The 27877-nt window shown below is 44.0% G+C and overlaps 2 long non-coding RNA genes across 2 annotated transcripts; one reads left to right on the forward strand and one right to left on the reverse strand.

The window, feature by feature from the left end:
- Positions 1-2486: 2486 nt before the first annotated feature.
- LOC121020868 (uncharacterized) lies at positions 2487-20901 on the reverse strand. Its single transcript, XR_005786333.1, has 4 exons — positions 20799-20901; positions 20723-20726; positions 19616-19623; positions 2487-2497 (listed from the first exon to the last, which is right to left on the reverse strand). It is a non-coding gene; the product is annotated as an uncharacterized LOC121020868 (long non-coding RNA).
- On the forward strand, positions 7462-20805 carry LOC121020869 (uncharacterized). Its single transcript, XR_005786334.1, has 3 exons — positions 7462-7473; positions 12333-12335; positions 20653-20805. It is a non-coding gene; the product is annotated as an uncharacterized LOC121020869 (long non-coding RNA).
- Positions 20902-27877: the final 6976 nt, after the last annotated feature.

Below are 27877 nucleotides of genomic sequence, written 5' to 3' on the forward strand. Positions count from 1 at the left end.
TTGGACTGCTGTCTTCTAGGGAACATCTTGATGGCTATAATTACTGTCATGTTATGGGAACTGAAAAAAAAAAAGGCACCAGAGTTCCAAATAAAACATAAAATGGCTTTGATATAATAAATGTTACTATCATTGTTTAAAAATGTTGTGACCCGTCTGCTGTAGTTTCTGAGAAAGATATTTTCCAGCACTTGATATTCTGCCCCCCCTCCTCTCTTTCATATTCTATTACTGCAGATAAGGATGAAGAAAATCCTTAGGACAGACTTGTTTTAAATCAATGTAACACAATGCCAGCATTGTCTCTCTTCAAGATGAACTTTTAAGTTAAATTTGGCATGAGCTTTACCAGAACTACAAACAACTTTGCTCCAGAGACACTTTATCCACCCTATTAGGGAGCATTAATAATTCAAATGTTATGGTTGTGGTTAATTGTGCTCATTGGGATAAACCAGGGGCGGGAGCATTTTTGTATAGGACATGCTTGCGTCCACTGCGTCCCCAGCCAAGGCATCCAGAACAGTTTAAACTCACTCCAGAGGAGTCGCAAAACGCACATGTGGTGTAAATGTTATCATCCCATGGGAACCAGGTTTGGAAGAACCCGTGATGAACTTGGACCCAGGTATTGGGCCAATTTCTGTATCAAGTGATGAGGATCACTTGTATATGGGAGAAGTCATTATTGTGGGTACTGATCCATGGTGACATTCATTCATTTTCTCAAGGAAATTTTATTATATGAAATTGATTTAACTTTGTGGAATCTAAGTCATGGTTTCATAGTGAGTATCAGCAACTTTAAGGAAGCCAGTGCATCTGACTTAGGCAACCGATTAGCTTTGACAATAGTGTGTACACAAAACCTTAATGAAGTAATCTGTTCTGCTGATCATTTTTCTTTACGGGTTTGCCGATAACATCTTCAGTTTGAGGATGGACCTTCTGATGTAAGAGTTGGGACTCAACCAGGAAAAATTTATTTGACCTGATCTGGATTTCATCATGTTCTGTGAGTTTGTAGAGTAATCTTTCTACATGTGTCACATCGATTGACTGGCTGTCTCTACGTGTTCTCTTGGGTAGTGACTTTTTATTTCATTTGGTATCATGTTTCCCCTTTTCTCAAAGATTTGTCCATATGTCCTTGCTAGTTAGCAGTAAGTGAGACCATAGACAATCGTTTGGCTTCCAGGTGTAAGTTTTTTCATCCTCACGCTACCTACTGGGGTGAGTTTCTTCAGCAGTCAGCACTGGCCAGCTCCCTAGACAAAGCACAGCAGACCATCTTAGGCCAAACCAGGTGAAGAGTGGCATTGACCTTGATAGTCCATCTCAGTTCTGGAAAAAAACCAATCCAAGCAGAGACTCTATTGCTAATAGATAATAGAGCCTTCTTTGGGTACAGACCAGAGGGCATTGTTAATGTCTGTGTTTCCAAGTCTGCTGACCAGATCTTCTAGTCACTAGATACTTTCCAAGGTCTGTTCTTTCTCAGAAGTGGGACTCACTTATCAACACTCCACAATGCCGTGAGGCTAGAGAACAATTCTAGATTTGTTTGCAAGGGACGCGAAGCCAATTGTTGGAGGGCTATTTGCATACCACCCTGAAATCCAAGTCAGGTTTTTGTTTTCCCTCTGTGATACAGCTTTGAAAATGCTCGATTCTTTGCTTTGTCTCGTAAGTATGCTTCTGCCCTTTGAAAAATAACTCCATCTTCGTCCTGCTCATTCTACCCCTTTATTGTTTTCAGTATGGCTCCCAAGTACTGGATACTCAATGAGGACTAATTGCTGGTTGCAATATCCCAAAGAATATTTGTGTAAGTGGTCTTGTTATAAAACAAATTGAACTTTCCTATGGAAAGATTATTATGCTATTTCGGCATTAAGAAGTACATCATAAAAAGACGTTAGCAGCACTAACTGAACGTTCAATCTACTTTCTGTTTGTTGAAGCGTTTATGGCTCTTACTCAAGACAAGAGAAATAACAAGGAAAGAAATGACTCTGAATACAGAACATTTTATTACACAGATAAAAAAAATGAGAGCGTATCTGTTAGCTCTTGCCAACTTTTGAAATATGGATTCCATTTGTCTTTATTATGGTCTATTCCCGTAGTGCCGTTTTCCTATTTATTAATTTTTGTATGTTACCATTAAACAGATATGTGTGCCTACTGGAAATAGTCAAAGCTATTTCAAGAAACATGAAAAATGAGAAAAGTATATCAACTCATCTTTTTACTATTCTGTCAGTAAATTAAGAGGCATGCAGTTCTTGTGGCTTATAATCCCTTTCCAAAAAGTATGTGTGTTATCATGGTAAAACGTCCCAGCAAATCTGTAATAATCACGATGACTCATAGATATGTGATTCCCCTTATTAAGAAAAAAAAAGTACAGGAAATCCAATATAAATGAACTGTTTTCCTCAGTAGTGTAATAAAACTCGGATACCGGTATATGAGTTTTTGATTATATCATCCACTGATAATCTCTGGGTTCATTTCCTCCCAGTGAAGATTCAGTCTCCTTCTTCCCCCCCGCCCCCGCCCCCACCAGCCCCTTTTGGCCACTAACATTTTAGCAATCCTGCTCCCTCGGCTGGGGAGGAGGCCTCCCAGTCACAGCCACCACAGCGTAGGATATTTTAAGGGCTGTAAATTTTCACCGTCAGATTTGAGCCAGGGGTGTTAAGCTCCAGAAGATACACATCTGCTTCCTACTCAAATGGCCTTTTGTTGTGCTTCTCAGTAGAGGGAGAGTTGTAATGCTGCAAGAATAAATCCCGAGTGGGGAGGGGTAAATTATGGCGTTTCAAAAAGAAATGTTCATGACTGCAAATATAACCGGGCTTAATTCTGTTCTTAAATTCTGTATTTCTTTTCAGAGGGCCATGATAATTTTTTATTACTCTTTAATGAACAGAGTAAGTCACTATTCAGTTTCGAAAGTGAAAAATTATTTTGTAACCTGAGTCATAACCCCTGAATGTATCTGGTTTCTATGTTTGGATTTCCAAATGTCAGGTTTTCCTAAATAGGATCACATGAGTACAGGGCCAGAAAACAAAAGAAATGTCTAAGCAACTACTTGGGAAGTGTGCCTGTGGTCCATGCCGTTGTATCCAGCCTATGAGTTTTTATTTACTAAAAAAGAGGTAATCAAAGAATACTTAGTGTCAGAGGTTTATTTACATTCTTTCTATTCTAATACTTCACTATCCAAGAGCAGACAATGATGGACCAATTTCATAGCTAGCAGAAATGCAAAGAGATAAATATAATCAATTTTCAGTTTCCTCATGGGTTTTGTTCCAAAGTCCACTTGTGAGTCTTTCTTTTGGAACTGTGGGCGTATTTTCCCATCGAAACAAATTTATCACTGGTAGGTCAGTTTCCTAGCCAGCCCACAGAATATGCTCAACCCATATGCCGCTAAAAACCAGTATGAAAAAAACTTGATCATAAATTTTCTGGGGGTACAAGCATTTATTTATTCATTCACAAATGTATTGAGTGCTTACTTGGTGGGAATTCAGAGACAACCTGGGTGTCCGATGGTAAGAACGTGTTGGTTGAATCAGGCAGTTAAATGCTTGTTTCTTAGTCCAAGTGCCATCATGGAAGATAAAGTAGTATGTTCTGCAAGTACCCAGGACATAAGGTGAAGGTGCAGGGGGTTAGAACAGGATTCTCAGAGGATGTCTGAGTTTTGTTTTTTGTTTTTTTCTTTTTGCTAGAAGAGATGGATGGCGTCAGGGAAGGGAGTGAAAGTGGGAATTTTCTCTTGGTGAGAAGGGGAATCATCATGAAGACTTAAAAGATCTTAGCCTGTTAAGAACAGGTGGGAAGGTTGACTGTCATGTAGCAAGGGCCTTGCCAATGGGGCTTGGCAAATAGGGGTTTGTTTGCTTCACTTGGAGGTGAGATTTCCAGTCGGGGATTGACATGTTCATATTTGCACTTTAAAAGTTCGTTTGGCCACTCTGTTATACTGAATGGGCTAGGCCATTGGCCCAGGGTAGGGAGAGGGAGCAGGGGGCTGTTGGAGTGAGGTCAGAAAAAAATACCGGGGCATGAGGGGAGGCTACGTGGGAAAGAAGGGATGGATTGGGGATACTAAGGAGGTAAATTTGCCAGGACCTGAAGACAGATTTGATTTAGTAATAGGATAACATTAGAGATGAATAGAAAGAATGGGAATATACTATTCATACACACATGAAAAGAGGAAGAAAAGTGAAAGGAAAGGAAAGAAAGAAAATGAAAAGGAAAAGAAAGAAAGTAAGAAAGAAAGAAAGAAAGAAAGAAAGAAAAGAAGGAAGGAAGGAATGTAGGAAGGAAAGATTGTAGGAGGGAGAGAAGGAAGGAAGGAAGGGAGGAAGGAAAGATGGTAGGAAGGAAAGAAAGAAGGAAGGAAAGGAGGAAGGAAGGAAGGAAGGGAGGAAGGAAAGGGGAGGCATAGACCTGGGGGCAGGAGCTCAGTTACAAGTCTGTGTGCTGGAATCATTACTTTGCTCAGAAGGTTGGAGATGAAAGACGTACTTGGGAACAATAGAGGCAGGAGATATGATCGGTGAGAAGGAGGAGGGTTTAAAGGGGGTCATCAGAGGTGGTGGATCATAGCTAGAAGAGAACCTTGCCCAGAAGTCAAGACAGTAGAAGATTTCGGGGAAGACAGAAAAAAAAAAAAAAAAAGAGTCACTGGTATAGATACCAAGATTAAGAAATACATTGGATTTAGCCGATAGGAGGATATTGGTGATCCAAATTCCAGTTTGGGAGACCAGGAACACATTTCTCTGTCCTGCGCTAGTGGCTCTGTCACAGAGCAAAGTAGCTGTGCTGCAGTGACGTGGGGTGAGGGTGGGGCCATAGGTCTCTGTCAGGAAAGTAGTGACCACTGGGTTGAAACGGTGAAACTACAGAGTTGTAGTCCTGAGTGGAAAGGGTTTGAAGGGTGGGTGTGTGTTGGGTGTGTGTGGGAGAGGGTGTGAAGAGTACTATTCCAATAAGAGAGACCCAAGGAGAAGTGTCCTTAGGGTAAACAGCTGTGGGAGATGGATGGCCAGTGGCTACGAACATTGGTTATCAATAAGCTGATTCTTACCGGTCGCTGTGTTATTATTACCCAAAGGGCCCCTTTTTTGGAAAGCGTGAGGGTGACATCTAAACTCCTTAGCAGAACATGCAAAGCTTATCACAGGTGGGTCCTCACTAGCCTCAACTCCAGCCACCGTCCAACCGTGTTTCCCCATGTTGGAATGCTGTCCTACCCCCTCCACACGCCCACCCCCATTCTGTCTCCTACCTCCATGTTCTTCGCATGTGGTTCCATCTGTCATGAATGTTCTATTCCTCTTTTCCCAGCAAACTTCCTAAACCACACAGACTGAATGTCATCTCTTCCGTAAAGCCCCTACGACAGAGTAGGTTCTCCAGTTCCTTGCTTATATATTTATTAAAGCAGCCAATGAAGCTTAAAAATAACATCTCACCTCTCTCCTGGACTGCGAGTTTCAAGGACACAGAGGTGCTTATCGATCTGGACCTTTCCAGTGCCTAATGAAGTGCTTACCCATAATGAGTGCTCAGGACTTGTTGAATGACAAACCCTGATTGAACTCAGAGGTTAGTTGTAAAAACCATTAGTCAGAAAAGATGGCACTCACTAAACTTTACTGACCGGAAGCAGTTATGGGAGTGGGAAAGCCCATCACCCCGGCCTCTTTTGGCAGGTATATTAAGGGACTGGGCCTAAATGCTATTAAGGCTTTTATGTTAAGAACTTACCCTGTGTCCTCAGTGATACTGGGCAGCCAGGATGAGTCATGACCCTCAATTTAAGCATCTGGAAGAGTCAATTTTATTTTGGGAGAAACTCTGTGTCACCTTTACTGAAAAAAGAAGGGTGCACAAGGTCTTGGCAAGAGGATATATTTCATAAATCTGTAAAATAAATGAAGTTCTTTGGGGACATTAATTCTTCTATAACCTCTCTTGATGAGTTCAGAAAGTATTTATTATCAGATGGAGCCAATTCCAAAGTGAAGCTCAGAGAATTTTCTTTCCTGAGGTCCTGGAACACAGCTTTGGTTAGTGATACTAATCTATGATGATGACTCAGAAGCAGGAAGTGACACGAGAGGAGCCTTGGTTCCAAATAACACTTGAGGGGCGGGAGGAGCCCAGAGGACCAAAATCCTGTGTGTTTTTCTCAGTGTCTTTACTCAGATGATTGTCCTTCGTCCTTCTGAGTCTAGTCCAGACACAGTGAAATGAAGGATCCGTATAAGTATTCTTTGGGTTTCTGACATGAGTTACCGCTTCGTATCTGATCCTGTTAGACTCAATCAAACTGCAATAATGGTATCATAAAAGTTTTGCTTTTATTTATTTATTTTATTTTTTAAAAAAATTTTAATGTTTATTTGAGAGAGAGAGAGACAGACCATGAGCCATGAGCCAGGGAGGGGCAGAGAGAGAGGGAGACACAGAATCCAAGGCAGGCTCCGGGCTCTGAGCTCTCAGCACAGAGCCTGACGTGGGGCTCGAACTCACAAACTGCGAGATCATGACTTGAGCTGAAGTCGGACGGAGCCACCTAGGCGCCCCAAAATGTTTGCTTTTAAACCATGAATTAGAGAATCATAGAAGGAAGACGACTGCATATGACATTAGAAGACTGGGTTCTGGGGTGCCTGGGTGGCTCAGTCAGTTAAGCGTCTGACTCTTCAGCTCAGGTCATGATCTCATGGCTTGTGAGTTTGAGTCCCACATCAGACTCTTCACTGACAGTGTGGAGTCTGCTTGGGATTCTGTCTCTCCTCTCTTTCTCCCTCTCAAAATAAATAAATAAACTTAAAAAAAAAAAAAAAAGAAGACTGGGTTCCAGTTTCAGATTTTCTACTTACATCCATGTGACTTTGAGCAAGGGCCATTTAATTTCTTCAAGTCTAATGACCTCATCAGTAAAATGGGGATGATGCTACCTGCTAATAATTCCTCACTGACATCCACTGAGCCCGTGCTATGTGCTACACACTACTTTACATGGATCGGTTCTCCTGAGTCCCTTTGATGTACATATGGTTGTTATCCATTATGTAGGTGAGGAAATTGGGATTTACAGAGATGGTGGGGAGGGGAAGGAAGAAGCAGAACTGGAATTTCAATCCAAGTCTGAGTTTATTACTGAGGCTCTCTCTCTCTCTCTCTCTCTCTCTCTCTCTCTCTCTCTATATATATATATATAATATATATAATGGTAATATAATATATATTTCCAATGAAAAAGCAACACACACTTACTTAGAAATGAAAAATTTAGGGGCGCCTGGGTGGCGCAGTCGGTTGAGCGTCCGACGTCAGCCAGGTCACGATCTCGTGGTCTGTGAGTTCGAGCCCCGCGTCAGGCTCTGGGCTGATGGCTCAGAGCCTGGAGCCTGTTTCCGATTCTGTGTCTCCCTCTCTCTCTGCCCCTCCCCCGTTCATGCTCTGTCTCTCTCTGTCCCCAAAATAAATAAACGTTGAAAAAAAAATTTAAAAAAAAAAAGAAATGAAAAATTTAGGGGTGCCTGGATGGCTCAGTCAGTCAAGCATCTGACTCTTGATTTTGGCTGAGGTCATGATATCGTGGTTCATGGGATCGAGCCTGTTGTTGGGCTCAGCACTGACAGCATGGAGACTGCTTGGGGCTCTCTCTCTCTGACTGTCCCCAACTCATGCGTGTGTGTGCATGCACGCACCTCTTCCTCTCTCTCAAAAATAAACAAACTTAAAAAAATTTAGAAAACATATGATGAGCAAGAAGTTAAAGTTATCCATATTAACTCAACTCAACTTGGAAATACCCATTCAACATTTCTTTTTCTTTTTTCTTTTTTTTTTTTAACATTTCCTTTTTTAAGTTTATTTACTTAGTTTGAGAGGCGGGGGAGGGGCAGAGAGGGAGAGAGAGAGAATCCCCAGCAGGCTCTGTGCCCAGTGCAGAGCCCCAGGTGGGGCTTGGCCTCACCATCGTGAGATCATGACCTGAGCCAAAACCAAGAGTTGGAAGCTTAAATGACTGAGCTCCCCAGGCGCCCCTCAACATTCTTTAACAAAATCTTACCATGCATATTATTTGAACTGACATAATTATTCACATTATTCACTTGGGGGCAGACACGGAACACCCGAAGAGAACAGGGGAGGGCAGGTTGCCACAGCACGGTGTCTGTGGGCATGGTTAAACAAGCGTTGTTTTCTACTGAGGTTTGGTATTTAACCTATTTTTTCATCCCTTCTACCTACCATCTTTCCTACCTCATATCTATTCTTCTCCTTCCTTCAATTAATAATTTTATTAATTTTCTTTTGAAATCAAAGGAATACGGTGTATAAATAGGTAACAGCAAATCAACAAGGCCCACTGGATGAGGGAAAATAGACATTAATTACTTAGACAATTCGTATGGTCTAAGTGGCAGCCAGTTCACTTAGTCTGTTAAATCTCAGAGCCAGATCTTTCTCTTGAGGATCTGGAAGGTTTGCACAAAGAGAATTACTTTAGCTCCAGCTTCTGGTCCTAGAATTGTGTCACAGAAAGATCCAACAAGAGAGTGGGGGCGGACTTGTTGCAATGCACTATGACTACTGGAAAATGTCTCTTTTTAAAATTGAAGCATAATTGACATCCAATATCCTTTTAGCTTCAGGTGTTCATCATAGTGATTTGAATTTTTATACATTATGAAATAATCCCTTAGTTACCATCTGTCCCCATACAAAGTTATTACAATTTACTGACTATATTTCCTATGCTGTACATTATATCTGCATGATTTAATTCTTTTATAACTGGAAGTTCATACCTTTAAAAATTTTTTTTTAAATGTTTATTTTTGAGAGAGAGAGAGAGAAGAGACCACAAGCAGAGGAGAGGCAGAGAGAGAGGGAGTCACAGAATCCAAAGCAGGCTCCAGGCTCTGAGCTGTCAGCACAGAGTCTGACTCGGGGCTCGAACTTACGGACCGCGAGATCATGACCTGAGCTGAAGTCAGACGCTCAACTGACTGAGCCACCCAGGCACCCCTTAACCCACCTATTATGCCCACCCCTCAAATCCTGCCTGCTCTGGCAATCAACAGTTTCCTGTAACTATGAGTCTATTTCTATTTTATTTTGTTTATTTGTTTTGTTGTTTAGATTTTACATCTGAGTGCAATCACATGGTGTTTGTCTTTCTGTCTGACTTATTTCACTTAGCATGATACCCTCTAGGTCCATCCATGTAGTCACAAATGGCAAGATTTCATTCTTTTTTTATGACTGAGAAGCATTCCATTGTATGTGTGTGTGTATACACACACACACACACACACACACACACACTACATATACCACATCATCTGTATCCATTCATCTGTTGATGAGCACACGTTGCTTCTATAATGCAGCTATGGTAAATATTGCTGCAATGAACATAGGGGTGCATATATCTCTACAAATTGGTGTTTTCATTCCCTTTGAATAAACACCCAGAAGTGGAATTGCTGGGCTGTATGGTAGCCTGTTTTTAATTTTTTGAGAAATTTCCATGCTGTTTTCCATGTATGGAAATTGGCTACACCAATTTACATTCCCGCCAATCACGTACGAGGGTTCTCTTCTCTCCACATCCTCAACATTTGTGTTTTTTTTTTTTTTTGGTCTCTGTGATAATTGCCAATCTAACAGGTGTGAGGTGATATTGCAGTTTTGAATTTCATTTCTCTGATGTTAGTTATATTGAGCAGCTTTTCATGTGCTTGTGTGTTGTCTGTCTTCTTTGGAAAAATGTCTGTCGAGGCCTTTTTCCTCTTTTTAAATCAGGTTTTTTTTTTTTTATGTTAAGTTGTATAGGTTCTGTAAAAAATTTTTTTTAAATGTTTGTTCATTTTTTTGAGAGACAGAGACAGAGAGTGAGTGGGGGAGGGGCAGAGAGAGAGGGAGACACAGAATCTGAAGCAGACCCCAGGCTCTGAGCTGTCAGCACACACCCCAACGCAGGGCTCGAACCCATGAACTGTGAGACCATGACCTGAGCCGAAGTTGGATGCATAACCGACTGAGCCACCCAGGCGCCCCTCTAAGTTTTTTATACAGTTGGGGTATTAACCCTTTATTGAATGTATGATTTGCAAATATTTCTCCCATTTAGTAGTTTGCCTCTTTGTTTTGTTAATGGTTGTTTCTCTTGCAAAAGCTTTAGTTTTATGTTATCCTATTTGTTTCCTTTAGATTTTGTTACCCTTCCCTTGGGAGACTGGCCCCCAAATATTGCTCAGACTGATCTAAAAGCACTTACTGCCTATGTTTTCTTCTAGCAGTCTTATGGTTTCAGGTCTTACAGTCAAGTCTTTAATTCATTTTGATTTTATTTTTGTGTAGAGTGTAGAAAAGTGGCACGGTTTTATTCTTTTGTGTGCAGCTGTCCAGTTTTCCCAGCACCATTTGGTGGAGAGCCTGTCTTTCCCACATTAGATATTCTTTGCTCCTTCGGCATAGATTAACTGACCATATATGCATGGGTTTATTTCTGAGGTTTCCATTATGTTCCATTGATCTACAGGTCTGTTTTTATGCCAGTATCACACTATTTTGATTACTATAGCTTTGTAGTATAGTTTGAAGTCCGAAGCGAAATATCTCCAGCTTCGTTCTTCTTTGCAAGATCGCTTTGTCTGTTATTCAAGATCTTTTGTGGTCCCCTACACATTCTAGGATTCATTGTTCTAGTTCTGTGAAAGATGCCACTGATACTTTGATGGGGATCGCATTGAATCTGTAGAGTACATTGGGCAATATGGACATTTTAACAATGTCGATGCTTCCAACCTGTGAGCATGGAGCGAGCATCTTTCCATTTATTTGTATTGTCTTCAGTTTTTTGGGTCTGATAGTTTTCTTGGTGGAGTCTTTAGGATTTTCTTTATATAGTATCATGTCACCTGCAAATAAATAGTATTTACCTCACTTCTTCCTTTCCGAGCCGGAGGCATTTTCTTTCTTTTTCTTGCATAATTGTTGTTGCCAGAACATCTAAAATTATATTGAATAAAAGTGGTAAGAGGGGCTGGGGCGCCTGGGTAGCTCGGTCAGTTATTGTCTGACCCTTGATTTCAGCTCAGGTCACGATGTCATGGTTGTGAGATCGAGCCCCACATCAGAGTCAGCACTGGCAATGCAAAGCCTGTTTGGGATTCTCTCTCCCTTCCTCTTTCTCTGCATCCCTCCCCCCCACTTGTGCTCCCTCTCTGTCTCTCTCTCTCTGTCTCTCTCTCTCTCTCAAAATATATAAACATTGAAAAAAAAAGTGGTGAGAGTGGGTATCTTTGTCTTGTTCCTGATCTTAGAGGAAAGGCTTTTCACTTTTTACCGTTGAGTATGATGTCAGCTGTGGATTTGTCATATACAGCCTGTCTTATATTGAGGTATGTTCCTTTTATACCTATTTTGCTGAGAGTTTTTAATCATAAATGGGTATTGGATTTTGTCAAATGCTCTTTCTGCATCTGTTGAGATGATTATGTGATTTTTACCCGTCAAAAAAATTTTTTTAACGTTTATTCATTATTGAGAGACAGAGAGAGACAGAGCCTGAGCAGGGGAGCAGAGAGAGGAGGGGACACAGAATGGGAAGCAGGCTCCAGGCTCTGAGCCGTCAGCACAGAGCCCAATGCAGGCTCAAACTCACAAATTGTGAGATCATGACCTGAACCGAAGTCGGAGGCTTAACCGACTGAGCACCCAGGCGCCCCTGATTTTTCCCTTTGTTTTGTTAACCTGGTGCATCACACTGACTCATTTGCAGATGCGAAATCATCCTTGCATCTCTGGAACAAATGCCACTTGATCCTTTTAACGTATCCTTGAATTTGGTTTGCTAACTTTTGTCGAAGATTTTTGCATTTATGTTTATCAGGGATATTGGCCTGTAATTTTCTTTTCTTTTTTTGGTGTGTGTTGTTGTTTTTTGTCTGGTTTTGTTATCAGGTTATAGCAGGTGCTCCTGACAGTGGACTGTGATCATGATCATAGTATGTGAGATGACGAAGCACATCAGAGTTCGCTTCTGGCCACTGTAGGTCTTATGCACTTCTTTGCAATCTGAACGAACTAACTAAATTCTTTACAGTGTTTAGAAAAAAAACTCCATAATTGCCACGTACCAAGTTCTATCAGGATTCCCCAGGATTTGGAAGAGTTTTATGTTTTGTGTTGCTTTTGCTTGTTTTTACAACACGATATCTAAATAAATGCTTGCTCATTTTGCTGAGAAATGGTCCTTAAGTTAGCGGGTTGCATTGCCATCAGTAACTTGATGCAATATGTCAGTCGGTAACTTGAGCAAGACAAGCTTCTGGTACTTCTGATGGAACATTGCATAGAAAGGAAACTAGCCTGGAATTTCCTATTACTAAGTGAGGATTTCTAAGCTTCTGAGAAATAAAAGGGAATGAAGCTGTTGTGAATGCTTGAGGGGAGCGAAGGCATTTGTAAATGAAGAATATTGATACAGAGAATAAAGATACCCCCGAGAATAAGGGTGAGAAGATAAACAGCTCCCTTCTGGGGAGAGTGGCCAGAGCCAGCAAATCAAAATATGGGACTCATGTAATATGCAGGATGTGCTTCTACTAAAACAATCTTTCATCATCTGTCTGAAATTTAAATATAACAGTGTCCTTTATTTTATCTGGTAACTCTCCTTCTGGGTGATAAATCCGATAAAAAAATCTGGTAGAGATACACAATACTTTGCAATTCTCTAGAGTATTCAAATCTAGTTAAGCCAAACCCCTCCCTGGCTTCCTTATCTCTACTTCATAAATCATCATTTCTTCTCAAAGGTGTATTTTATCTTTCTTTCTGGATTTGTCTGACTCGTGTGTGTGTGTGTGGGGGGGGTTGCTGGTTAGGGAGCTACATTCTGGAGAGGTTTCCAGGGAGAAAAAGAAACCAGGACTTAAATTTTCTAATGGGGATGATTTTGGAGAGACTGAGTAAGGAGAAGAAAGTGAGGGGAGACTGAGAGACCTTTCAGGACTGGCTAGATGCAACTCTGGATCGGAGTCCTGGATCAAGTCAAATCTTTGGCCTTGGAACTTCATAGTCAGAAGTCATAGCGTTCCCAGAAGCAGTTTCCCGCAAGGTTGAAGTCTCATGGAGGGTATGCACCCAACCTGAACCAGGAAACAGGGGTCGCCCAAGAAGGCTAGTAATTATACTTCTTTCCCCTTCCGGGCTTGTCGTGGGCCTTGCTGCTGCCTCAAGGAGCGTGTCGGGTGATTGGGTTGATCAGGGCCTGTCCCCTTGTAGTGTGACAGCAGGAGTCCCACAACGTTCCAATAACTCAGGATGAACAAGGGTAGGTAAATCCTGGTCAGTAGATGTCTTTCTTCCTAAGGAACAAACAGACCCATAATAGGGCTGGCTTTTCTTTGTAGAGAAAATTAAGGCATGGAGGTAGACTTAAGGACTGTGCGGTGAATGGGAAAGCCATCAGCTTTCTTTGCATCTAATTATGCTGCTTTTACTCATTTTAATAGGTTAAATCAAAGAGATAAACAAATTAATATTTTTTTCCTTTACTTAACACCAGGATCTCTTCAATGTCCCAGCATTAGCAATGCCTTATATATCATTTCCTGTTTTTCTCCACACTCATGCAAACGTAAAAACATATGCCTGTGTGTGTATACATATGTGTGCATGTTTGTATGTATGTATATGTACAGAACACTGTGTTTAGAGTCTTGAAGGGAATAGTGTGTGTGTGTGTGTGTGTGTGTGTGTGTGTGTTTAAATGGGATTATTAATTACATTAGTTACATTGCCCTGTAACTTCCTATTCACATATTATAAACAGTTCTCTAGCCAATAATGACTATATTTATTTTTAATATCTTTAAAAGTTTTGTTATGTGGGTATATAAACTTTGTTTAATTAGTCCTCTATTGATGCGATTTTAGGGTTGTTTTGGCATTAAAAACTGGGCTGCATCAATATTAAAACATATTCTTATCTATATGTTTATCTCTACCGGGAAGAGTTCAAACCATAAAATTGATCACCAAAGGACATGTATATTTTAAATTTTGATAGATATTGCATAATTACTTTCCAAAACATTGTAGCAATTTACACTCCTTTTCTCCACCCCTGTATCCATAAGTATGTGGGGGAGCTGATTTCCTCACAGCCTCATTCATGCTGATTGTTTTTAATTATTGTTAATCTGATGCATGGAAATATGGTATTTCATCTTAACTTAACATTTCTCTAACCATCGATGAGGTTGAATATATTTTTATTGATTTATTTGCCTCTTGGAAATTCATTCCTCTGAATTGCCTATTCATGTTTTTTACCCCTTTTTCTATTGACTTTTTTTTTTCAATTAACTTTTAGATGCTCCCTTGTATATTAGGAATTATATTACTTTGTATCTGTGATGAAACTTTTTTTCTCCTAATACATTGTTTATGTTTTAACTTTGTGGTATTTTTTTTTTTTGTCATATCAAATTTCAAATTTTTATATAGTCATATATTTAAATTTATTATTTTTTATGTTTTCATTATGAAAGAAATATATCTTCATAGTAAAAATGCACATGGTACAAAAGGGTACAGAGTGAGAGGCAAAAGCCTTTTTTCCCAATATTTGGAATTCTTAGGACAATTTTGCCATGCTAATTGAAAGAGCAGACCTAGGCTGGCCGACTCCATCTTGTTCTGTATCCTCCCCTTGAGTAACTTCCCGCTCACCCATTCAAACTTCCCTATCGAACCACACCCGGCAACCTGCATGATGGGACTCTGATCCTTCCCCAGCCAAATGGCTGAGGCCACGACCTTTCCCCAGCCAATAGGCTGAGGCCATGACCCTTCCCCAGCCAATTGGCTAAGGCCATGATCCCTATAAAACCTCTGTGGTCTTGAAACCCTCTCTCTCTCTCCGATATCTCACCACTGCGTCGGTGCAGGTAGGGGATTGAGCTCGAGCTAGCTCGAATAAAGGCTCTTTGCTTTTGCATCGGACTCAGCTCCCTGGTGGTCTTTGGGGATCACAAATTCTGGGCATAACATTTGGGGGCTCGTCCGGGATCCCCAAGACCCCCAAGGGACTCCCAACCCAGAGGGACTGATTGGCCACGGTTGGTGTCTGTTCGTTCCCTGTCTTTTCTGTGTGAGCTCATTTCTGAAATTCTGGTAATGCCCGCCGCGGTCTAAGTGGACACACTGGAGGACCACGGGCTGGGAGTTTCGGAAGACGTCCCGATTCTCCCTTCTGGAGGGATGTGGAATCCCCTCAAAGGTCTGAGACGAGGTGGGTTGCTCCTGCCGGTCGGCGTGAGGCCATTGTCTAGCTTTCGGTTTTGCTTCCACGGAGGTGGAAGACTGTTTCTAAGGGCCCTCTGTTTGTCTGTTTCTGTGTTTCTCTGTTTTGTTCTGTGGACTTACTGGACGGACGTTATGGGACAGACTCAGACTACCCCTCTAACCATTATGATTGATTACTTTAAGGATGTCAGCCAAAGAGCTGACAACCTCAGTGTGGAAGTCCAAAAGGGTTGGTGGCAGGTTTTTTGTTCTAGCGAGTGGCCAGCTTTCAATGTCGGATGGCCACCAGAGGGGACTTTCGACCTCCCTACCACCAAGTCAGGGGTATCATCTCTCGGCCTAAGATGGGCCATCCTGATCAGCTCCCTTACGTTATCACTTGGCAGGACCTTGTAGAAGACCCACCCTCTTGGCTTAAGCCCTTCCTAGCCCCACACCCTCTGGAGCCAAAACCCATTCTTGCTTTACAGGGGACAGAGAAGGAGAACAAGAAAAGTCTTACCCAGCCTTCAGCACCCCTCTACCCTGTCCTACAAGGGGGGACTGAAGAAGAATTAATTTTCCCTCCCTCGTATAACCCCCCTTAGGATGCTGGAAGAACACCATCCCACCATCTCGGAACACGCTGTTCCGAGAGCGGCAGGCAGAAACGCTCCAGTGGGAAGCCCACCCTTTACCAGACAAAGGGCTCAGAGGGAGCAATCCGCTTCTGCCACCGACTCCACTATTCTGCCCCTGCGAGCCACCAGACCCCCCAGATGCAGAGGGGAATCAGCCCCATCACTATTGGCCTTTCGCCACTAGTGACCTCTACATTTGGAAAGCTCAGAATCCTAAGTTTTCTGAGAAACTGGCAGGGCTTATTGATTTATTAGACTCTGTTCTTTTTACCCATCAGCCCACATGGGACGATTGCCAGCAGCTTTTGCAGGTCCTGTTCACGACTGAGGAAAGAGAAAGAATCCTCAATGAGGCCCGAAAACTAGTTCTGGGCACAGATGGGAATTCCACCACCAACCAGGCTCAGATAGATGCCTCCTTCCCCTTAACTTGGCCCCAGTGGGATTTCAACATGGCAGAAGGTAAGGAGAGGCTCCGGGTCTACTGCCAGACTCTAATGGGGGGGTCTCCGAATGGCTGCTAGAAAGCCAACCAATTTGGCCAAGGTAGGAAATGTACAACAGGGAAAAGATGAATCTCCGGCTGCCTTTTTAGAACGGATCATGGAGGCATTCCGTACCTATACCCCCATGGATCCAGAGGCTCCAGAAAGCAAAGCAGCTGTTATCATGGCCTTTGTAAACCAATCGGCCATAGACATTAGGAAAAAAATTACAGAAAATAGGCCAGGAGAAAAAAGTCTGCAGGACTTACTAGTGGTAGCTGAAAAGGTATATAATAACTGGGAGCCTCCTGAGGATAAGCAGGCTCCTGCCATGGCGGCTGCCAGCAGTAAGCAGACTCGAGACCTGGCCAGAATACTACTAGCTACCACTGCTGACTCCCCCGAGGAACGAGACCGCCATCTCCGGCAGCTGGCGGGCGACTCAAGAGGAGGTAAAGGAACCACCAAGGTGGGGGGGGGGGGGGAAGCAGAGGCTGCAGAAAGATCAGTGCGCATACTGCAAGGAGATAGGGCATTGGGCCTGAGAGTGTCCGAAAAAGGCTGGCGGGAAGGGAAGCAAGACTGATTGAGTAAAAGTCTTAGAGCTAGATGAACTGAGTGATTAGGGGAGTCAGGGTTCGGACCTTCTCCCCGAGCGCAGGGTAACTCTTAAAGTGGAGGGGACCCCTGTTGACTTCTTCGTCGACGCCGGAGCGCGACATTTGGTCCTCCGCACCCCACAAGGAAAGCTAGCCAGCAAGAAGTCCTGGGTACAAGGGGCAACTGGTATGAGCCAGTATTCATGGACTACCCGAAGAACGGTAGATTTGGGGACAGGCCGGGTATCCCACTCCTTTATGGTAATACCAGAATGCCCCTACCCGCTGTTAGGACGGGACTTACTGACCAAGATTGGAGCTCAGATAACTTTCAGACAAGGGGGGGCCTCAGGTCACCGATGGCAAGGGCCACCCCATCCAGGTCCTGACCGTGAAACTAGAGGATGAATACCGCCTCCACCAGGAGGCCCTCCTGAGAGAGGATAATATAGACAGATGGCTACAAGAATTCCCCTCAGTTTGGGCAGAGACTGGGGGGATAGGACTAGCCGCTCACAGGACCCCGGTCCTAGTAGAGCTCAAGCCAGGAGAAGTCCGGTAAGGATCAAACAATACCCCATGTCTCAGGAGGCCTGGAAGGGGATCCAGCCACACATCCGGAGACTACGAAGCCTAGGGGTACTAGTTCCTTGCCAGGGGAACACCCCCCTACTGCCGGTCAAAAAGCCTCACACAAATGACTATCAACTGGTACAAGACCTCCGGAAAGTAAATAAGAGGGTCACGGACATACACCCAACTGTTCCCAACCCATATACTCTCTTGAGCTCCTTGGCGAAGTTCTCCAGGGTCTGGTATACGGTACTAGATTTAAAGGACGCCTTCTTCAGTCTGCCACTGGCACCCCAGAGCCAACCCTTGTTCGCCTTCGAGTGGCATGATCCGGAGGAGGGCTACAGCAGACAACTCACCTGGACACGACTGCCTCAGGGGTTCAAAAATTCGCCCACCATCTTCGACGAGGCACTACACGAGGACCTGGGTGAGTACAGAAGGGAGCACCCTGGCCTCACCCTCCTACAGTACGTAGATGACATCCTGATTGCCGCCGACACGGCCAAGGACTGCGAGCGAGGGACCCAGGACCTGCTGGATACCCTGGGGGCCTTGGGGTAACGGGCATCCATGAAGAAGGCTCAGATATGCAGGGAGAGGGTAAGTTACTTGGGATACAGCCTGGAGGGCGGACAGCGGAGGTCATCAGATGCCAGAAAAGAAACTGTCCTAAAGATCCCTACTCCCACCACCCGAAGGGAAGTAAGGGAATTCCTAGGATCGGCCGGCTACTGCAGCCTCTGGGTTCCGGGTTTTGCTGAGATCTCCAGGCCCCTATATGAAGCTACCAAAGAGGGGCAAACATTTAAATGGACTGAAAAAGAAGAAACTGTTTAATCAGTTAAAAAAGGCCCTCCTAAGTGCCCCAGCCCTGGGCCTACCAGACATTACGAAGCCCTTCCACCTCTTTGTAGACAAACACAAGGGAATAGCAAAAGGGGTTCTAACTCAAGCCTTAGGCCCCTGGAACCGCCCGGTGGCTTACCTGTCCAAGAAGCTAGACCCAGTGGCTGCCGGCTGGCTGCCATGCCTAAGAATTATTGCGGCGACAGCACTCCTAGTCAAGGACGCAGACAAACTGACCCTAGGACAGGAGATCTGGATCACGACCCCACACGCCATTGAAGGGGTCCTGAAACAGCCTCCTGACAGATGGATGAGCAACACACATATGACTCATTACCAGAGCCTCCTACTCAACCCTCCACGGGTGCGGTTCCACCCCAGTGCAGCCCTCAATCCTGCAACCCTGCTGCCCGACCCTGACCTAGGTGCTCCACTACATGACTGTGAGGGGATCCTGGAGCAAGTACACGGATTCTGGACAGATCTGACCGACCGGCCCCTCCCTGATGCCGAGGCTACTTGGTTCACTGATGGCAGCAGCTTTGTGCGGGATGGACACAGGTATGCGGGCGCAGAGGTGGTCACTGAAACAGACACCGTATGGGTGGAGGCTCTACCCTCTGGAACATCAGCCCAGCGAGCAGAGCTCATAGCCCTCACCAAGGCGCTGACGCTGGGAGCTGGAAAACGGCTTAACATCTACACAGACAGCCGTTATGCGTTTGCCACAGCTCATATCCATGGGGCAATTTATCAGGAGAGGGGGTTACTGACGGTGGAGGCCGGACTATAAAAAATAAGCAGGAGATACTTGACCTGCTTACGGCCTTATGGCTTCCTGCCAAGCTGGCCATTATCCACTGCCAAGGGCACCAGAAAGCTGATAACCCGGTAGCTAGAGGTAATCGAAAGACTGACCAGGCAGCCAAGGCAGTAGCCCTTACTTCAGTCCCCACCATGACCATACAACTACCGGACCCGGGAGACCCAGTTTTACCAGAGCAGCCCAAATACTCCCAGGGGGAGGTACAGTGGATCAAGAAACTCCCCATGGCCCAGGAGATAAAGGGATGGTGGTATACACCTAACAAGGAGCTCGTGCTACCAGACCAGCTCGGAGTCTCAGTATTAGAGCACATGCATCGGTCTACTCACATGGGGGCCCGAAAATTAAAAGACTTAATCTGACATGCGGGCATCAAGATTCACCAACAGGACACCAAAATAGAGCAAGTTGTATCTGCCTGCAAGACCTGCCAACTCACCAACGCGAGAGCCACATCAAATAAAAAAGGAACCAGGCTCAGAGGCATCAGACGGGGAGCCCAATGGGAGGTCGACCTCACTGAAGTTAAACCAGGAAAGTATGGTTATAAATATCTTTTAATATTTACAGACACCTTCTCTGGCTGGGTGGAGGCATACCCAACCAAGCATGAAACGGCTCAGACGGTGGCTAAGAAGCTACTAGAAGACATCTTACCCAGGTATGGTTTTCCTGCCATGGTAGGATCAGACAATGGACCAGCTTTTATCTCACAGGTAACGCAGGCAGTAGCCAAGGCTATGGGGGCAAAGTGGAAATTACATTGTACTTATAGGCCCCAGAGCTCAGGACAGGTAGAAAGAATGAATAGAACCCTAAAAGAGACCCTTACCAAATTAACCATGGAGACTGGCGGGGACCAGGTGACTCTCCTACCGTACGCCCTTTACCGGGTTAGAAACACTCCTTACACTCCGGGTTTTACTCCCTACGAGATCATGTTTGGCAGGCCACCGCCTGTTATTCCCAACCTTCGAGCTGAACTTTCTGCTGAGTTTAAAGATCAAGAACTTTTTCTTTCCTTGAGAGGGCTGCAGAGGGCGCACGAGGACATTTGGCCGTGCCACCGTGCCATCTGCGATGCTGGCCCGACCCCGACACCTCATCAGTACAGGCCGGGAGACTGGGTCTACGTCAAGAGGCACCACCGAGAGACCCTTGAGCCGCGCTGGAAGGGACCCTACAGCGTGGTGCTGACAACCCCCACCGCTCTCAAAGTAGACGGCATCGCGACCTGGGTCCATCACACCCACGTTCGGCCAGCGGACCCCTCCTCGATCGGGAAGGACTTCGTCACACAATGGGCCGTCAATCAGGACCAACACAACCCGCTCGAGGTCAAGTTACAGCGCATTCGACCCACCTGATATTGGTTCCGCTGTTAACTCTGCTTGTCATTGCTCATGCTGCCGGGAGTACCCACGGCCCCCAAAACATTACCTGGCAGATCATAGACACCAACTCAGGGACTGCATGAGGGCCGTCCAACTAATGGTCCTCCGTGCTCAGTACAAGCCCCTAATAACAGGAGAGGACAAAATAGAAATGCAGCCGGTCCCATGATTGGGTCCGCAAGATACATGACAAGGGGGGAATGAAAGAGCAGACCTAGGCCGGCCGACTCCATCTTGTTCTGTATCCTCCCCTTGAGTAACTTCCCGCTCACCCATTCAAACTTCCCGATCAAACCACGCCCGGCAACCTGCGTGACGGGACGCTGATCCTTCCCCAGCCAGTCGGCTGAGGCCACGACCCTTCCCCAGCCAATCGGCTGAGGCCATGATCCCTATAAAACGTTTGTGTGAAACCCGCTCTCTCTCTCCGGTATCTCACCGCTGCGTCAGTGCAGGTAGGGGATTGAGCTCAAGCTAGCTTGAATAAAGGCTCTTTGCTTTTGCATCGGACTCGACTCCCTGGTGGTCTTTGGGGATCACGAATTCTGGGCACAACAGAATCAGTGTTAATAGTTTCTCCCTTACTAATTGGGAGCTTTTTATGTTTGTGTAAGCATCTCTCTCTACCTAAAACTGCTAACATTTACTTAGCACCAACTACATGCTAAGAAATGTTCTAGGCAAAATTCCTGCTTATGGAGATTACATTCCAATATTACAAACAAGCAATAAACAAACAAACCAAGAGATAAATAAAAGAATTTCAAATGATAAGGTCTGTTAAAAAAAACAGGGCTAGGATACACAAAGTGATAAGGAGGAGGACATAAACTTAGATGGGGTGGTTCAAGAGGGAGTCTCTAAAGAGATGAAATACGGGGTGCCTAGGTGGCTCAGTCGATTAAGCGTCAACTCTTGGTTTTTTAATTTTCATTATTTAAAAAATTTTTTTTTTTTTTAATTTTTGAGACACAGAGACAGAATGTGAGTGGGGGGAGGGGCACAGCGGGATAGAGGCAGAGAAAGAGAGGGAGACACAGAATCCAAAGCAGGCTCCAGCCTCCACGCTGTCAGCACAGAGCTGGACTTGGGGCTCGAACGGTGAGCCGTGAGATCATGACCTGAGCTGAATGAAGTCTGATGCTCAACCCACTGAGCCACCGAGGTGCCTGTGGCCTCTCGGTTTTGGCTCAGGTCACGATCTGGCGGTTTTGTGAGTTCGAGCCTGGCGGGGGCTCTGCGCTGGTGGCACAAAGTCTGCTTGGGATTCCCTCTCTTCTTCTCTCTGTCCCTCGTCCACTTGCACTGTCCCTGTCTCGCTCAAGTAAATAAAATCAAACTTAAAAAAAAATTAAAGGGATGAAATTTGATTGGCAAAATTTTAAGTTTCATTCTCCTAAATAGCTTAACTTCAATTTTACGTGGACGGGGTGAACGCATGCTTATCTTTCTGTGTCTCTTGCAATCAGAGTACCCGTGTAGCCGAGTCTATTCACTGGATCTCTTGGAAGCAGATTATGCACGTGAACAGTGCTTTGTGTTAACCAAAAGGAAGTGTGGAGGTTGTCTGGAGAAGGGGCCTCACCGAAGAAGGGAGGAAGTGGATCTCCCATAAGTAAGTACTCTAATTACGGGAGCACATGTTGAAGGCTCGGCTAATGTGAGGGTGGGGCTGTTTATGGCTCTTATGTTTCCAGTTTATTTGCAGCCCCGTGAGCAGGCGCATCTGAGAGGGACCGATGTCCAGGCTGAAAACAGGCAGTATAAAATGTTTTCGTTTCCCTCAGGTGCAGCCTACCATTTTGAAAATACAGAAGTGCCTGTGGGGGATAAAGGAGGTCAGTTTGCTAAATGGGCATCTCTTTGTTGTGGCTTAGAGATCTAAGGCTGGTTTCTGGGAAACTAGGCAATGTGGAACTGAAAGAGATTCTGTGCCCCACATGCTTAGCCACCACTGAGCTGTCAAACACAAACAAAGCGCATTGCCTATTTAAAGGAGAAAGGAGAAGTGTAAGACTGAAGTCAGGTTCAGCAGTTATCTCTGGATTTCTGTTGTCTGTTCTGCTCCTGATCCACTCTTTAGTGGCTCTTTGAGAGCTGGCTTGCTAACCCAAACAGATAGACAAACAAATGATGTATGGAAAGCCACTGAATCAAGCCTTGTCTCATAGCGCCTTTGCTCTGCTCTGAGAAAGCTCAGATTTATCTTCTTGGCAGGAAGTACCCAAAGGGTACTGTCTACACAGCAGATTCCTGCAGGGAGAGGTGGCCATGCTGTGGAAGTGGGTTATTGTGATTCCCATGCCTCTCTGGTGAACCCAGAGGGACCCTTGAATGCGTTGGGTAGCTCAAGTTCTCATGTACTTTCTTAATGACTGTAATCAGGTGAGCAAGATGACAAACCACTTGGGCCTCTTGGGGCAATGCTTTGCAAGCCTATGCAGCTACCCCTTTGGATAATAAAACATGTTCAAATGGTAAGAAATCCTCATTTAGGTGAAGGAGGAGTTGCAATCACCTTGATGACCCATCCTGGGCAAGCCGTTGTTTATTTCACCTTTTCTGTAGATCTTGGCATGGGTTAAAACGAGTCAGCAAAAAACATTAACGGAGCATCTGCTAAATGCAGGTCCTGCCACAGGTTCTGAGCGGTGGGGGTTAGGATACATATGGGGTGATTGTGGAAACTGCAAGAGAAAGAGAGAAGGGTGCACGTGGGGAAATCTGGAAACTGCAGAAGGAATATAGAAACTGCATCAGAGGAACAGAGGACATAGCTCCTGTCCTTGTAGCAAAATTGGACAATGATGAAGTGAACAAAAGACACTTTTAGGGAAACCTAAGTAGAAAGAGTGGTCTGCTGTATAATATGGGATAACCTGCAGGATTCAGGATTGGTTTGGGAAGACATCCCAAGAAGAAGTGGAAGAACGTTATTGGTATGATACATCACAAATAACTGTCAAATCTCAGTGGCTTATAGTGTACATGCTACTATGGGGTCCATTCTACATGGGGTGGCAGAGGGAGTGCTACTCATTGAAGTCATCCAGAGACCCAGGGTGATGGAGATTCCATCTTGAAATATGTTTGTTATGGTCTCTGGAAAAGGAAAAAAGGAATCTGGTGACTGACTCTTAGTTTTTGCTTGGAAGCCATCCATGCATTTCTGCTAACATTTAATTGGAACAACACAGGTCATATGGCTATGCTTATCTACAGAGGGGGTAGGGAAGGGAAATTCTAGCACATAACTGGGAGCAGAGAAGAGTGATATCTGTGAGTGGCTCTAATAAGTAACTACAAGGTACCTAAGGCACACAGAGGGGATGTGACTTCCAGAGGCCTTCACAGCTAACGTGGTTCCTCAGCCCACCCTGTCCTCTACGTGACCCACATTTGGCCTTACACGCAGACCGAAGGGACTCAGAGAGTATGGCTGGTGGGAAGGCTGTAACTGGGGACGAGGTTCACTTTGTGACTCCTTGCTTTGTTTTTAGGCTGCAGCGGCCAGAATAGAATCTTTGAAAATAAAATCGGTTCATAGTCTGTCTTTGGCCAAGTGAGAAAGGAGAGGAAGAAAGAGATTGAAGGTGCAGAAACATGTTGGAATTGTATCCAGAGACTCAATTTAGTTGTCAGAGACACTACAGGTTTCTTGTCCTTTGTGGGGGAGACCTGTGGGGGGGGGGGCGGTTTGGAGAGCAGTCATTTAGAAGTAACGGATGAATTTTGCCACAGTTGGCCTCCTCTGATCCTTGAGATGTTTGAAAAATTAGGAAGACTTTCATCCTGCTTGTTTATTTTGGTCATCTTGGTGTCTGAATTAGAGTAGCCATGAAGTGATTCAAGCAACTGCTAGGTCTAGGGTAGAGAAAACCATCCATGAGAGTGAAGAGAGAATCAGAGAGAATGTCTCTGCAGGGAATGGGGAGAAAGAGCAGCCTACAGAGAGAAGAAAGTGCTTGGGGGAAAGACTGAAGGATGCGAAATGAGGGTGGGGGAGAGAGAGAGAGAGAGAGAGGAAATATGAAAGGGGTAGGCCCACCCACATTCACATTTTCTATTCCAAGAAACTCAAATTTCTGGGATATAGGATCAAAAATAAAAACATCCTCTATAAAGAGGCTGTTAAATCAGCTGACCCAGCCAAGAATTTGAGCACTTCTGAGATCCCCATCTTGTTGGGGTTGGCAGACCCCTTTTCTGGAGCACGTGGCATCAGTCAGGCTTCTGTGGGGTGACTGAAGCATCAGGGGCCAGGAGGAAGTCACTCTGGAGAATTTTATTTCAGTCTCCACTTTCTGAGCGAGGCACACAAGAGCTTGTATGGTTTTCTGTGATCGGAAGCCCCTGGATAGCACCCAAAATAGCATTTGGAATTTAATTGCCAAGGATGAAGAACTATTCTGTGTTCTAAAAATGGAGAATTTGTTAAAATTGGGAATTTAGAGTTGGGCTTCTTTCAAATATGATATTAAAACCTAATTAATTTAAAAAATTTTTAGTGTTTATTTTTGAGAGAGAGAGAGAGAGAGAGAGGGAGAGAGATGAGCATGAGTGGGAGAGGGGCAGAGAGAGAGGGAGACACAGAATCTGAAGCAGGCTCTAGGCCCCGAGCTGTCAGCACAGAGCCTGATGCGGGGCTCGAACCCACGAACTGCAAGATCATGACCTGAGCTGAAGTCGGCCACTTAACCAACTGAGCCATCCAGGCGCCCCTAAAACCTAATTTTTGAGGCCAGATTTACACTATATGGGTAGTACTGTCATATTTGGTGAGCAAAATGGAAAAAATTAAAATACAGAAGAACTGGCTATTTGGTATGTAGAGTCAGATTTTATTGACTTATTTTTTTTTTTTAATTTCTCAAGATTATATTACACAGATATGGTCAAAATGATCACATTCTTACATATTTGAATTTTGAATTTATAAATACAATTTTCAAGTACTTAAATTTAAGTTAAAACTAAGTTGGTTTCATTGGCTGTGATAAGCACCAGGCCTTTGTTTGTTTGTTTGTTTGTTTGTTTGTTTGTTTGTTTTTGAGAGCATGAGTGGGGGTAGGGGCAGAAAGAGGGGGAGAGAGGGTCTGAAGTGGGCTCTGAGCTGGCAGCAGACGCCTGACACGGGGCTCAAACTCATGAACTGCGAGATCATGGCCTGAGCTGAAGTCAGATGTTCAACTGACTGAACCGCCCAGGTGCCCCGAACACTGGGTCTTGTGTGTAATTGTTGAATCAGTAAACTGTATAACTGAAACTAATATTACTCTGTATGTTAACTAACTGGTTTAAGTAAAAACAAAGTAAGTTAAAGTACGAATAATGTAACAAATAATGCAAATGAATCTAAAATAAAAAGTGAAAATGTCTTTTTCATCTAATCCCAGTCTTTAGAGATAATTGTTAATTTTTTCCCCCAGCCTTTTTTTTTTTTTTTTAAGTTTATTTATTTTGAGAGAGATGAGGGGGGGAGGCTAGGGGCAGAGAGAGAAGGAGAGGGAGAGAATCCCAAGCAGGACAGCACAGAGCCCGACGCGGGTCTCGATCCCACAAACCATGAGATCGTGACCTGAGCCGAAACCAAGAGTTGGATGCTTAACCAACTGAACCACCCAGGCGCCCCACCCCAGCTTTACTGAGATATAACTGACAAATAACATTGTGTAAGTTTAAGCGTCTGAGGCAATGATTTGGTACGTGTATCTACCATGAAATGATTACCATGATAAGGTTAGTTAGCACATCCATCACCTTACGTGCTTTCTTTCTTTTTCTTTTTTTGTGGTGAGAACATTTAAGATCTACCGTTTTAGCAATGTTCAAGTGTATAATACAGTATTGTTGACTATAAGTACCATGCTATATATTAGATCTTCAGAGCTTATTTACCTTATCACTGGATTTTCGGACCCTTTGACCAATATCATTCTGTTTCCCTCAGTTTCCAGCCCCTGGCAACTACCATTCTACTCTCTGTTTCTATGAGTTTACCTTTTTTTTAGATTCCACCTACAAGTGATATTATACAGTGTTTTCCTTTCTCTATCCGGCTTATTTCACTTAGCATAACACCATTTAGGTCCATCCATGTTGTTGCAAATGACAAGATTTCATTCTTTTTTTTTTGGCTGAGTAATATTCCATTGCATATAACTATCACATCTTCTTTATGCAATCACCTAATGATAGACACTTAGATTGTTTCTATGTCTTGGTGTTGTGAATAACGCTACAATGAACATGAAGGTTTGAGATAGTGCTCTTGTCTCCTTCAGATTTATAACCAGAAGTGGGATTGCTGGATTATAAGGGAGTCCTATTTTTAAAAGTTGAGGAAACTCGACAGTGTTTTCCATAGTGGGGTACTAATTTCCCTTCCCACCAACAGTGCATGAATATTCCCCTTTCTTCCCTTCCTCCCCAATGCTTGTTATCTCCTGTCTCTTTGATAATAATCATTCTAACACATGTGAGGTGATAGCTCATCATGGTTTTGATTGGCATTTGCCTAATGATTAGTGACAAATATCTTTTCATGTACCTGTTGGCCATTTGCTTTGTCTTCTTTGGAAAAATATCTGTTTAGTTCCTCTGCTCATTTTGAAGTCAGATTATTTGCTTGTTGGATATTGAGTTGCATGGGCTCCTTATGTATTTGGGACATTAACCTCTTGTCAGATGGATGGTTTGCAAATATTTTCTCCCATTTCATAAGTTCCTTTTTCGTTGTGCTTGGTCCTTTGCTGTGCAGATGCTTTTTACTTTAATGTAGTCTCGTTTGTTTAATTTTGTTTTTGTTCCTTGTGATTTCTGTACTACTGCAAAAAATCACTGCCACGGCCAATATCAAAGAAATTTTCTCCTATGTTTTCTTCTGGTCGTTTTACAGATTCAGGTATGACATTTAGGTCCTTAATTCGTTTTGAGTTAATTTTTGCAAGTGAGGTAAGATAGGGGTCCAGTTTTGTTCTTTTGCATGTGAATATCCAGTTTCCCCAGAACAATCCATTGAAGAGACTGTCCTTTCCACATTGAGTATACCTGGCTCCCTCGTCAGGCATAACTGGGTGTGTTCAGGGTAGTAGGGCCGTAGACCCTGGCTCCCTTGTCAAATACCACTTGCTGTATGTGTTTGAGT

The sequence above is a fragment of the Herpailurus yagouaroundi genome, unplaced genomic scaffold (assembly GCF_014898765.1).
Source record: "Herpailurus yagouaroundi ecotype Mexico unplaced genomic scaffold, PumYag 253, whole genome shotgun sequence".
In the NCBI taxonomy this organism is placed as follows: domain Eukaryota; kingdom Metazoa; phylum Chordata; class Mammalia; order Carnivora; family Felidae; genus Herpailurus; species Herpailurus yagouaroundi.